The sequence below is a fragment of the Crassostrea angulata genome, unplaced genomic scaffold (genome assembly GCF_025612915.1).
Source record: "Crassostrea angulata isolate pt1a10 unplaced genomic scaffold, ASM2561291v2 HiC_scaffold_185, whole genome shotgun sequence".
Lineage (NCBI taxonomy): Eukaryota > Metazoa > Mollusca > Bivalvia > Ostreida > Ostreidae > Magallana > Magallana angulata.
The window spans coordinates 77,708-91,884 of NW_026441738.1; the positions used below are offsets into that span (position 1 = coordinate 77,708).

At 35.4% G+C, this 14,177-nt stretch overlaps 1 long non-coding RNA gene across 1 annotated transcript; it reads right to left on the minus strand.

Annotated features, from left to right (window-relative positions):
• Window positions 1–265: 265 nt before the first annotated feature.
• LOC128169707 (uncharacterized) lies at window positions 266–3,128 on the minus strand. Its single transcript, XR_008241579.1, has 2 exons — window positions 2,843–3,128; window positions 266–565 (listed from the first exon to the last, which is right to left on the minus strand). It is a non-coding gene; the product is annotated as an uncharacterized LOC128169707 (long non-coding RNA).
• Window positions 3,129–14,177: the final 11,049 nt, after the last annotated feature.

A 14,177-nucleotide genomic window follows, 5' to 3' on the forward strand; every position in this document is an offset into this window, starting at 1 on the left:
CGAGTTGATTTCCATGAAAAATTTTCAAGTTTGACATGTTTTTCTACTTTTTTTTATGCATATATACCTTAGAAAGGTAGAAATAGGTTGTTTCTTGTTCATTTCAAAAGTAATTATCATAGCAGATGTTATTTCAAAGTCAAATGTACATTTACATATCCTACATGTAATCTTAATGCAGACAATTAAATAGACGGGGGGGGGGGGATTTTTCAATTATGTAAACACATCTAAATATCTTTATGAAATAAAAAATAAAGGAAACATAATTGCATACTTTTATTGAAAAACAAATTTTCACAGCAATTATGAATTTCTTTATAAACAGCCTTAATTTTGTTTTCATAATTTCTTATCAAACACAAACCACAACATGGCATGATGCTTTCTTCAAGTTCCATTATTGTTCATGCATTATCGGATTTAATTTGAATTACCGGTAAATAGTCTGTAGAACACAAGGAATATGCATGTGGATAGAGGTGACAGGTTAATCTCAGGAGCTGACCCACAAGAATCAACAGGTACCGGTAAAAGCCATGTGGTAACAAGAGTCTGTTTTGAGCTGAAATAAAAAAAATAATAATTAGCCATGTTTACATACATGTACTAGTAATAGCTGTGTTTACATTAACATATGCATAGTATATCTGGAAAAAATACACTGACCATGCAGTGTAATAGGTATGACATATATATCCCAATACATGACATAACATTTAGGCAGTACAAGATCAAAAATTTGCATATCAAGTCATAATATAATATTAAAAAATTTTCATAGGTATAAACACTTATCAAATTGAGAGAGAGAGAGTTTGAGAGAGAGAGAGAGTTTATTACCATACTTGTAGTGCAACAGTCAATATTTCAATTCGTAAATTACAAACGAATATTACCCACCGAACAGCGTCAAAGTACATGTACTGGTATTAGCTTCTGGTATACCATTTTTATCAATTCTACTGTGTTTTTTTTTTTTTGCAAATAAATTAGCGAGGGTTTTTGCTTATTTTCTTATAAATCACATGTTTTAAAAACAATACTATGTGTAATAAGCATAAAACATGTATGAATAAACTTAATGAAGAATTTTTAATAGATTATTTTTCACAGAATGTGGTACATTACATGTATGTCAATCTTTATAAAACTAGTGTATATTTCGTGCGCCATAAATTGCAAGTTTTTTGTAAATATCATTTACTTGCATGATAGGTATATATGGTCTAACCAAAATGTTCTTCATAAAGCTACAGCTGTATGTACCACATATATGTTTTGTCACAAGTATACATTTAAAAAAAAAAAAACCCCAAATTCCAACAGTTGAAATAAACTCAACTCATTCTCTGATAAGTTCATTGTGTTTTGTGCGTGCATATCTTATTTGTCTGCTGCAACAGCAGCCAATCAGCGGTAAGCTGAATCCACAAAAAGAAAGTTTGTGTTTTAGGAGCGGGTAAATTGTTTATGCGACACTGTCAAGAAAACCACACCAAATAATAACAAGAAACATAAATATTTACTTATATGTATTGTGTTGTAAAGTAAAAGTTTTTAACACTTATTGCATCTTGCAAAACATGTGATGACCCTTAATCATCTGTCATATATCTGATATACATGTATATGTAAAAGATGGGAGAAATAACGACGGAACAAACTGGGATTCGAACCTGGCCCTCTGAATCTCTAGTCAAGTGCTCTACCAACTGAGCTACATGTATCTGGCACCGGTATTCAAACCAGTCTGACCGTCACATTCCTTCCCCCTTAAATGATCTTCACCCTCGAAGATCAACCCTGGCAGGAGTTAACCTGTTAGTTCCAGGGGTTGGTCACAACACCAATATTGTAACAGGATGGGAGAAATAATGATGGACCAAACCGGGATTTAAACCTGGGCCTCCTGAATCTCTAGTCAGGTGCTCTACCAACTGAGCTATCTTGCACTGGTATTCAAACCGGTCTGATCATCACATATATAAAGAATTATTTTAAACAATGTTGTTCAATAAAAAATAACACGTGCAACCTTCAGTTTTTGTCTGTAATTAATCAATATTGGCGTGCGATCAGTTCTCGCCGAGTACCATTTCTCACCAGTGCATTCACTGCATTGTTACGTCATTTTATCAACACATAAAATTATATACGATTCTACGAAAATATGATGTAACAGTGCACCAGCGAGAAATGGTCCTCGGCGAGAACTGCTCGCAGGCCAGTACTGCCAGTAGTCAGATTAAAAAAAGAGAATAAAAAATTACATTTAAAACATTAACAAGGACAATTTAAGTACACATCATAACTGCTAAACAAGAAAAATTATGTGAACTGGTAGAATAGTACGCATAGTTCTAACTTGTAACCTACATGTACAAGTACATGTACCGGGTACCCGTTGGTCTGCTAAACCTTTCTAATGATACAATGATTGGCATCATAAAGATATTAAAGTCATGTTTTAACTCTGAAGTCTGAAGTATACAATTTTATTTACTTGAAGTTATGTCTACAGGATATTCATGACTACATTTGGAGTCTTCTGCACAAGAATATATGATATGTTTCTAATTAGACCCTGCTTTGAATTTTGAGTTGAAAATTCACAATCTGTTATTTTTTTAAATAGATAAATTCAGTTACCCTTTCCAGTCCCCCATGAACCTCGAGCGAGTCTAAACATCCATGAAACATGTAAAAATTACACGTTAGTAAACAAACACCCACACCATAACAAAAACAAACAGTGTGCACGTACTTACATGTACATCTATACTATATACTAAATTTTAACTTTAACTTTTTTAAACTTTAAAAGGAGTAAAAGCCTCACCTTCTTCAGTAACATCCACATAAATCACACACTTTAATGTCCATCTTTTCTCCTTTATTACTCGTAGCTTATCAACGGCTGATCGTCAACAGAAGTGTGGCTGTCAGAATTTCCTCGTAAACGATTCACACGAGAAAAATATCCTCCTTAAACAAATATGTAGTATTGTTCCCTGTGCATGTTCATATGTTTCACAGTAAATTGAAAATGCATTTGTACATCGAAAGAATACACAACTTCTCTTCTGCATTACGGCTCTCTCTTTTCTACAATGCCGTTCGTTACTGTTTACATTGAGCGTGCGCGCGGGGGTTACAAACAGGGGCGCCCCGACAAATAGTTGCACATAGAACGTTAAAATAATGTGTGTTCATTGAATTCATAAATGATATAAATGAAAAAAATGAAATTGAATCACAACTATTTATCTAAGACGCAACACAACGTAATGCAGTAAATGCCTGGGCCTTAAAGTGGCATTTGTTCGCTTGTGTGTCTATGTAGACAAATTAACTCGTTCATGTAACGTTACGATTCACACATATTTGTTTTATGAAATTTGAAAAAAATAGGGCACAGAACTTTTTAAATTTGATACCAAATGACATCATTTAATATATTAACAATAACTGAATTAATTTTTTTCATAAAATGATAACGATTTTTGCTATTAGAAAAATACGTGTATGAGCTGCTGACCCCTAATTACAGGGGCCAGCCCTTTTTTCTTAATTTTAAATGAAAGCTCTCATTATTCTAAACAACTTTTGTTCTATATGTATTAACAAATTATTTTTAGTTTAAAGGTTATTATACAAAAAGCAACAAAATTTCAGACCCCCCAAAACCTTAAACTTTACCGGCAAATAGCTTAAAAACTAAAAAACATTTTGCCACAATTTTCATGCCAGCAAAACTATAAAATGTTACCAACAATCCTGCTAAATTTCATGCAACTATCTTTTGTACTTCCCGAGATCAACTCTGGACAAAAGACCCCCCCAATTTTCAATTAAAGGGCAATAACTCATAACCGGAAGTAAATTTTAAAAATTTGAAAAAAACGTCCCCAGATATTAACATTGTCTACATACCCTGAAAGTTTCATAACAATCAGACAACAAATGTACGAGAAATGGCCTACACAAAATTTGCGGATAAAAAAAAAAAATAATAATAAGAAACAGTAGAATAACAGAAGGGTTTTCCGTTGAAAAACGGAAAACCCTAAAAACCTGAAAAAGAAACATTACAATAATAGAAGGGTCTTCCGCTGAAGACGGAAGACCCTAAAAACATTACAATCACTATAAGGTCTTCCGTTGTAACGGAAGACCTTAAAAAGAAACATTACAATCACTATAAGGTCTTCCGTTGGAAACGGAAGACCTTAAAAACCTTACAATCACTATAAGGTCTTCCGTTGGAAACGGAAGACCTTAACTAAAGGTCTAAGTACCCAGGTCTTGTCTCCTGAGGAGGCAGAAAAGGTCCCTATTTGTTATTATAAAAATCAAGGTGTTCTTATGAGAAAATGGCGTCCCCGTGATGCTCCTGTAGATCATGAGTGGCAAGTCCACCATCAGATAGTAGTACCTAGGGCATACAGACAAACAGTCATAGGTCTCGCTCATGACACGCCTATGTCAGGTCACTTGGGCATTAAGAAAACTTACTGTAGGGTTTTGGCTCATTTTTTTTGGCCTAAGATGAGAAAGGATGTAGTTGAGTACTGTAGGTCCTGTCATGTGTGCCAAGTTGTAGGGAAACCCAATCAAAAGATCCCTCCTGCTCCTTTAAATCCAATCCCTGCTTTTGATGAACCCTTCACCAAGGTCATTATAGACTGTGTAGGCCCATTACCCAAAACTAAGGTAGGTAATCAGTACCTGTTGACAATCATGTGTGCATCTACACGATTCCCTGAAGCAATTCCTTTGCGCAATATTAAGTCAAGAACAATTGTGAATGCTTTGACAAAGTTTTTCACCAATGTAGGGCTACCCCTATCAGTACAGTCGGATCAAGGATCTAACTTTACATCCCAAGTCTTTAAACAAGTCATGTGTGAGTTAGGTATCAAACATCACACTTCAAGTGCATATCACCCAGAATCCCAGGGGGCTCTTGAGAGGTTTCATCAGACCTTAAAGACTATGATGCGTACATATTGTTTGTCAAATGAGAAAGATTGGGACCAGGGGATCCCCTATCTATTATTTGCTGTTAGGGATGCTAAACAAGAGTCTTTGGGTTTTAGTCCCTTTGAACTTGTATATGGTCACACTGTGCGTGGCCCATTAAAACTCTTAAAAGAGAAGTGGTTAGGTCCAGAAACTGAGACAAGTCTGTTAGATTATGTGTCTAAATTCAAAGAGAGAATTTCTCAAGCATGGACCATGGCAAGAGAGAATCTAAAGGTAAGTCAGACAAAAATGAAAACTTGGTATGACAAGCATAGTAAATCTAGAGTTTTTAAGTCTGGAGACAAAGTCCTTGTCTTATTACCCATTCCAGGTCAACCATTGCGTGCTAAGTATTTTGGCCCATTTGAGGATGAGCAAAAGGTCAATGATGTTAATTACATCATTAAAACTCCAGGTCGACGCAAGAGCAAACAGCTCTGCCACATTAACATGATTAAACAATATCATGACAGACAAGATCCACACTATTGCAAATCAGAACAAGTAGTTGCATCAAACTCTTCAATTACCAATACTACAAATCAGAACTGGTTTCATGATCAGTCTACTCCAAAGTTGAAGAACTCTGACATTTTAGCTAATCTAAAGCTAAAACTTGCTCACTTAAATGACATTGAAAGATTGAAGCTTGCAAATCTTATACAAGAATTTTCAGACTTGTTCCCTGATGTACCCCAAAAGACAAATTTGGTATATCATGATGTAGATGTTGGAGATTCACCTCCCATTAAACAGCATCCTTATAGAATGAACCCTGTGAAACAAGAACATTGTCATTCAGAAATAGCTTACATGTTAGAACATGACATTATTGAACATAGCAATAGTCCTTGGAGTTCCCCTTGTATTCTTGTTCCCAAGCCAGATGGTTCATTTCGGTTTTGCACTGACTTCCGCAAGGTAAATGCAGTAACAAAGACAGATTCTTACCCTATACCTCGAATTGAGGATTGCATTGACAAGATTGGTTGTGCCAAATATGTAAGTAAGTTCGACCTTTTAAAAGGGTATTGGCAGGTTCCGTTAACTGAGAGGGCTAAGGAGATTTCTGCTTTCGTTACTCCCAATGGTTTTTATCAATATAAGGTCATGCCTTTTGGTATGAAAAATGCGCCTGCGACCTTTCAAAGAATGATTAATCATTTGATTTGTGATCTGAATGAGAGTGAAGCGTATATTGATGATGTGATTGTGCATAGTGATACTTTTGAAGAACATTTGTTACATATTCGAGCATTGTTTGTGAAATTGTCAGATGCAAATTTAACTGTTAGTCTTGTGAAAACAGAATTCTGCCATGCTATTGTAGAATACCCTTGTCATGTTGTAGGTAATGGCCATGTAAAGCCTGTTCTTGCAAAGGTTGATGCAATTGTAAAATTTCCAGTACCGCAATGTAAGAAAGAACTGATGAGATTCCTTGGAATGGCGGGATATTATAGGAAGTTTTGTCCCAATTTTTCAACTATTGCAAACCCATTGACCTGTCTTTTGAAAAAAAGTACTAAATTTATTTGGAATGAAGCATGCCAGCAGGCATTTGAACAAATCAAATCAAAGCCATTCTTATGGTCTCTCCAGTTCTTTCATCACCAAATTTTGACAAAGAATTTGTGTTACAAATTGATGCAAGTGATGTGGGATGTGGTGCTGTATTGTTACAAGAGGATGAAGATGATGATGTTTGTCATCCTGTAGCATATTTTTCTAAAAAGTTTTCTAAATGTCAGCATAACTATTCAACTGTTGAAAAAGAATGCCTTTCTATGTTATTAGAATTGCAACACTTTGATGTATATTTATATTCGTCTGCTCATCCAGTAGTTGTTTTTACTGATCACAACCCTCTCACCTTTGTGAACAAAATGAGAAATAAGAATCAGAGATTGATGAGATGGAGTTTAGAACTGCAAGAGCATAACATTGTGATTAAACATATCAAAGGGAAAGAAAACATTATTGCTGATGCTTTGTCAAGAATTGTTGTAGATTGAAATTTTATTGTGTAACATTTTCTGTGTATACTTTGTAATGTGTAAAAGTTTTCGTTTACTCAAACTTTTCTTTAAGGGGGGAGATGTTATGATGATCAGCTGTTTTGTGTTTATGTTTATGTGTGACGTCATAGCGCGCGACAGGATGTGTAGTGTCGTCTGCGAGGTTAGAGAGACGCCAGGGATCGGTGAGAAAAGACGTTGAGGAATCCTCGGTAATTCGGCCATGTCGTGCGGGATCTAGATATAACTGTGACTGTCTTTTATTTTCTGTGAACTGTGATCCGTCTGTTAACTGTGATCTTCTTGGGAACTGTGATTCGTCCGTGTGCGCGTATCGTCCCGTAAAACTACACCGTCCTGTCGCCATTCAATCAGCTGAGTATCTGTGAAACTTTGTTAAGATTATTTGATTCTGTATTTGTTTATCGTTTGTGTGTTTTGATATATGTGTAATCTATTATTAAATGTGTAAACGTTAATCGTTTTGACTGGTGTCTTTTGTAAGTGAAGCTATATTTAGAATTGGGGAAAGTTTTGGGCTAATTTTAGATTTCTAGTTCGGCGCACGTTACATTATGTCAAATAAGATTCCATGCTTGATTGTTTTTGTTCTATTTCTCTTTTTTCTTTGGTAACTTGATCTTTTTCCAATGTAGGCAAGTAACCACAAAATAATAAATGTCGGTGTTAATTCATAAGTGTGTGTGTGTGTGCGTGCGTGCGTGCGTGCGTGCGTGCGTGCGTGCGTGCGTGCGCATTTATTGATAATCCTAATATTTATTGTGATTGTGATGTGATTGTCCCCATAGACCATAATGCAATCTTCATTAAATAATTACTGCTTAGCTATTAATATTTATAAAAAATTCTCTCGGTAAATCTTTTTCTACTCTAAAATGCTTTAGTTTAATATCAAAGTATTAAATGCATGATGGATATTCAAGATAGGAAAAATAAGGTCCTAATATGGATCGGATACCTTAAGCGTAAGGACTGCTGTGCATTTGTGAGGCATAAAGAGTCGTAAAAAGGGTCGTAGACTCGTAATAGCGAGCGCAGCTGGGCGCCGGTGTAATGAAGAATAATGACCCCCGTAGAATAATGACCCCCGGTCATTATTCTACGTAGAAAAATGACCCCTTTGCCTGAAGAATAAGTGTCATTTTCATAAAAATGAGCACACTACACATATAGAAAAGTGACCCCTGTAGAATAATGACCCCCTTGTAGATTAAAGTTTTTCAGTATATTTTTTAGTATTTGTGAAATAGTCTTTACACTATCGTAATTTTTACTGCTACAGTTTACAGAAAGTAACAGAAATTCTAATTCATATTCAAATAAACTTAAAGTGAAAGAAGGGGTATAGCTTAGAAAATAAAAATCCTTCCGTTATAACAAGACATTGACGTATTGCATCGGAGTATGGTTGTCATCTTAAAGGGGCATGGTCACGATTTTAGTAAAAAAAAAAATTCCGATCTTAATGTTCACAATGCTTTAGTAAGGCATTTTTAATAGGTTACCACAATTTGAGTGTCATTCGTTGAGTTATAAGCAAGTTAAAGAGCTTGCAATTCCTTGCTATGTAAACAAAGCCTTTGTTTACATTTTTAATGTTGAAGTGAAAATTCTAATTTTAGACATAATGAAAGTGTTAAACGTAAGGAACTGTTTATTTATGCTTAAAATGAATAAGAAGATAGACAAATCAGCTTGAAAAAGATTATATTGAACCTATGTAAACAACAACAGGGCACGAGACTTGTTTACATGACAAAGAATTGTGAGCCCTTTATCTTGCCTATAACTTTGCAACTGACCCTCAAATTTCATTTGATCAGTAGAAATGTTTTCCATAAGCATTGTAAATAATGAAAACAGAAAAATAGAATTTGTCCAAAATCGTGACCATGCCCCTTTAATTAACAATTACATTTACATATATCTATAGTGTTTTGATAGGGCCACTCCGACCTTACGGCGAAGATGCGAAGTTGCAAAGGCGATAGTGCGAAGGCGAAGGAGCAAAAGTGCAAAGATGCGACGACCAAGCGCAAAGATGTGATGCCTAAAGTGCGAAGGTGCGAAGGCTAAGGAGCGATACTACTATCGCTCCTTCCCAAATTCGCACTCTGGCCTTCGCATCTTCGCACTTTCGCCTTCGCCTTTTCTGATTGCATTCAGCAAGTCTCGGTCGATTACATAGACTTTAATGCAGGCACCGTACTCGCCAAGGTTTTTCGATTAATCCAGGCCATTATTGGTACGCATGCGCTAGGCCATCGCGCTTACTATGAATGTTTATAAATATTTTAATGTGTACATGTGACATATATGTTTACCAGTGCTGGCTATGCCTAATCATTATATACTCCACACAAAATTTAATGTCCACTATAATGTGTACATATGCACTTCCAGACTACTGTCACTTACCAGCCGTCTGTTTACCGTGGCCCAAACACAGTAACATTCTATTTTCATTATGCGACACTCCTTGCTCATGCATGGATCTAGAGGGGGGAGAGGGGGTCTGTCCCCCGGGAAAATTCAATATTAATAATTTCAAGCAGTAAAAGGGGAGAGGGAGTTCGGACCCTATCCCCCTGGATAATTTAATTTTATTAATTTTATAAAATTAAAATTTCCAAAATATGCCTAGGAACACTTAAACGATAGAGAGCTTCGCAATTATAAAACATAGGTAATCACAGATTACAAAGCTCACCGAGACGAGGCATCACCTATCTGAGGCATCACCTTTATGAGACCACCTTTATCATATTAAATGAAAACCATCCTTTATGATCTTGGATATTCATGGATTCTGTTTTGACACATTATCCTAAATCATCTGTTAAAAAATTGTATGATAATCATATGATCATATATCAATACAATAATATAAAATTAAAAAAATTGCATCCTATCAAACTTACAATATATATGTATATATCATATAATTCCATACAATACCGTACAAAAATTGTGAGATATGATATTGTAACGTATGATATGACATTGTATTGTGTTATACATTATTGTATTTGATCAAATATTACAATATCATAAAACATAATACAAGATAGTATTATATGAAACAATACATCATAACATTGAAACATGTGTTATTATATTGTATAATATAGTATGGTATTGCATTGTATGATACTGTATCATATTTGATAAGTAATATGATATTGTATTATATGAAACAATATAATTTGATACAACATTGTATAATATCAAATGATACAATATCATGTGATAAAATAAAATATTTTATAATACAATTATATGATACATATTGTATCATATGATACAATGATATATATTACAACATCATAAAATACAATTTCATGTGATATGATAATATATCATATAAACTAATATCATATTATACAATATCGTATGGTACGATATTTTATAATATTACAATATCATATGTACAATTTCATTTGATATAATTCTATATTACAGAAACCAATACAATATTATACAATACTGTATGATACAATATCATAGAATATACAATATTATATCATAGGATGCAATATTGTTAATTGCAATATCATATGTAATAGTATCATGTGATTAAATAATTAATTAATAAAACAATATAATGTTATACAATTTTGTATCATAATATACAATACTATACAGAACAATATCATGATATACCATATCATAAAATATTTAAAACATGACACAATATTATATCGAATCATATAACGTTTTACAATATAACATATGGTATTATATTGTATCCTATTTAACAATAGTGTTTCATATCATACAATACTATTTCATAGGAATCATGTTATATCATTTAACAACAACCACATCTATCTATCAAGCAGGTTTGAGTGAGGTGGGGAATTTCTTTACCAATCTTGTACCAAGAATGTTACTGTGTTTGGTCCACGGTAAACAGACGGCTGGTAAGTGACAGGAGTCTGCAAGTGCATATGTACAAATATATACCTGCCCCCTTAGTATTTTTCCATAAATATATATACATGTATCATTCTAAGATTGACAATTCATTCACCAGTGAATATTGCTTATATTATTACAACAATTATTCTTTCATGATTATTGTTCTATCACACAATATCCTCATTGTGTATGAATCTTTCTTTATTTGCGTTTATTTCCCGCCGTATGTCGACGAGAGAAGTGACGTAACTGTTAACAATCAATTTGTGGCAATGTAAGAGTGTTTTGTGTGTGCTTGCTACGGATATGAAAAACTATATACAGCAATTTATTTACGGGGTAACCAATACGGGGGGGGGGGGGGGTCATTTTTCTATGGGGGTCATTTTTCCCTGGGTCTTTTTTCTTCAGAAAAATCCAATTATTCTTCAGCTAGGGGGGTCATTATTCTACGTCGAAAAATGACCCCCGGTCATTATTCTACGGGGGTCATTATTCTTCATTACACCGGCCATGTGCTTTTAGTTTTAGGAAATTATCGATCGGAGTTATTTTCAAAACATCGCACTAAATCCTAGATTTTCTTTGGAATGCAACTAAATTAGATAGGTTTGTGTATATTTCAGTGAATTTATAAGTGGTTAGGTGCTTTTTACGCAAATTATCAATCGTTCGAATTTCCTCCTTATGTGAGGATATAATCTTTTAATTGTAGTAAGTAATACATTAGGATATTTTCTTTAGTCAAACAGGCAACCACTTGTTCTCTACGGTGATCAATAGGAGTTTTGATACTGGTGTAGGCACAATTACTGTTTATGTTCTCAACCAACCAACCCCCCCCCCCCCCCTTTTATTTCAAAATAGTAAAATCAGTTCAATTTCTTTAGAGAATAAACCTGTGGTTGCATTCCTTTTCTTGGTCAACTTAGAGTAAACAACCTGAATTTCATTGTGCTATGTAACTAACACCTATGTTTACTTATTTTCATTTTATGTTTCTGTGGAAATTTGTTTATGGTTATTAGCCATTTTTAATAGCCTCACCTATATGCTTACTTGTACTGTCTTTCCATCTTTGATTTAACACTCTGATATACTAACACTTATGTATTTGGTTTTAATTAAATTGAGAATGCCTGTACATATCCAAACAGCGTCTGAAAACGAGCTTCAAACTTTAGAAAACCTTGGGGAAAAGAAGGCTCGAGCCATCATTCAGCTCAGAGATATGCTGGATTTCTCCATATCCGTTAAACTTTTGAGGTATGCTTCAAGAATCAAGGAAGATGTATGGGAACAATGGATAATTGATGGCTTGATTGTAATAGATGATAATACCACACCCATTAGTGATTCCATGGACAATAATGATCTTGCAAATGAACTGAGAAGCATGAACCAGAAACTAGAGGTATGCTATGGGGAGCAGGAAGAGTTGCATCAAAGATTTACAATGCAGCAAGGCATATTACAGAGGCAAGAGGCAGAACTCCATAGCAAAGATTTAGCCCTAAAGGATAAAGAGGGTCAAATTTCAGAACTTCAACGAGAATTAGAGAGGCGAACACCAGTACAAATGCCAAGCATGCTGCAACAAAACCTTCATACACCCTCAAGTAGAACAGGAATCAAACAAGAACTCCTACCTCTTATCAAGAAGAAGAGCTAATAGCTGCAAGTCACGAGGAAGCCCTACTAGACCGAAACTGCCTTCATTTCGTGGTGACAAAAACTGGTATTCTTTTATCTTTCAGTTCCAGAGGCAAGTAAATCACTATGGCTGGAGTGAGCGAAAAACAAAAGAAAGGTTACTTGATTGTCTGCAAGACAAGGCGCTAGACTTTGCCAGTGAGCTGACAAGGTGCATCTACCAGGACCTTTTGAAGAAGATGTCAAGCCGATTCAGTACTAAGGAGGCACCTATATCTGCCAGACGCCAATAACAGTTTGTACGACAGAAAGAGGATGAAACTTTTGTGGAATTTTCACAAAAGGTGCATTTCCTAGCAATGGAGGGGCTCCCAGAAGCTAATGACATTTCTGTTGACCAAATGGCAGTGGAAGCATTCCTGAGGGGATGTAAAGACAAGGACGCTGCCCATCTAGCAATGGAAAAGAACCCCAAAAGGCACTGAAGTAAGTCAAAGCTGCTGTGAACAATCGTAAGGCACTGTTTGGCTCGAGAGCTAATTATCATACTCGCCGTGTCAGTTTCCAAGATGAGTATGTTGGGCCAACGACAGATGAGGCGTCTATCCGCACCCTTCAAGAATCAAAACGAGACTCTTCTGAGAAGCTTGAGGGCCTAATCAATAAACTCATAGGGCTAATGGAACACAGGGATAGACCCAGATCTAGATCTCCTACACCACCATCAAGTCCTCAGAGGCGTAGGTGTTATCTATGCAAGGGATCTGGCCACTTACAAAAGGATTGCCCCCAAGCTAAAGGTCAAGGGAGAAACCTAAGCCCCAGCAGGAAGGATTTAAACTTGAATGGACTGAGCGGGTCGGCCAACACTCAGTCTAATCAGTAAGTTGTGGCCATACATTACTGATGGACGAGAGATTAGATGAGAATTATGAAACTTGTCATGAAGACTTAGAGGACACTCTGGATGCATCTTTTGTGTCTGTTGATGAGCTCGGTAACACACTTAATTCATCTAACGACATGAATGTAAAGGAAGTAATAGTGAAGGAGATTACCGTTGCTAGCTTGGTGATTTCTCTCCATATACAGTCTAAAAGAGTTTCTGCTGCTGTAGATACTGCTGCACAAGAATATGTAATAAACCTTTCACTTGCCAAAGAATTAGGACTTAATGTTGATGACACCCAGTTCATATACCTTAGGGGCGTTGTACCCAATGAAAGAATACCTGATAACATGATAATAGATGTTCCCATCTGCTTAGGCAAAACCTACTTTGCTGACTTGTATGCAGCAGATATAGCAGACAGTATCTTGCTTGGATTATACTTTCTGCTAAAGCACAAATACATTGTGGACTTCAAGGATAACACTTTACAGTTGGGCAGCTGCACCATCACAGGAATTGTAAAGAGGACTGAGGATGGCAACAACATTGACATTAGAAAAAAAAATTGCAGAAAAGGACAGTTATCCCTCCAAATACAGTCATTTGTGCAAATGTTGCTCTAGATGGGCCCAGTATCAATAAGA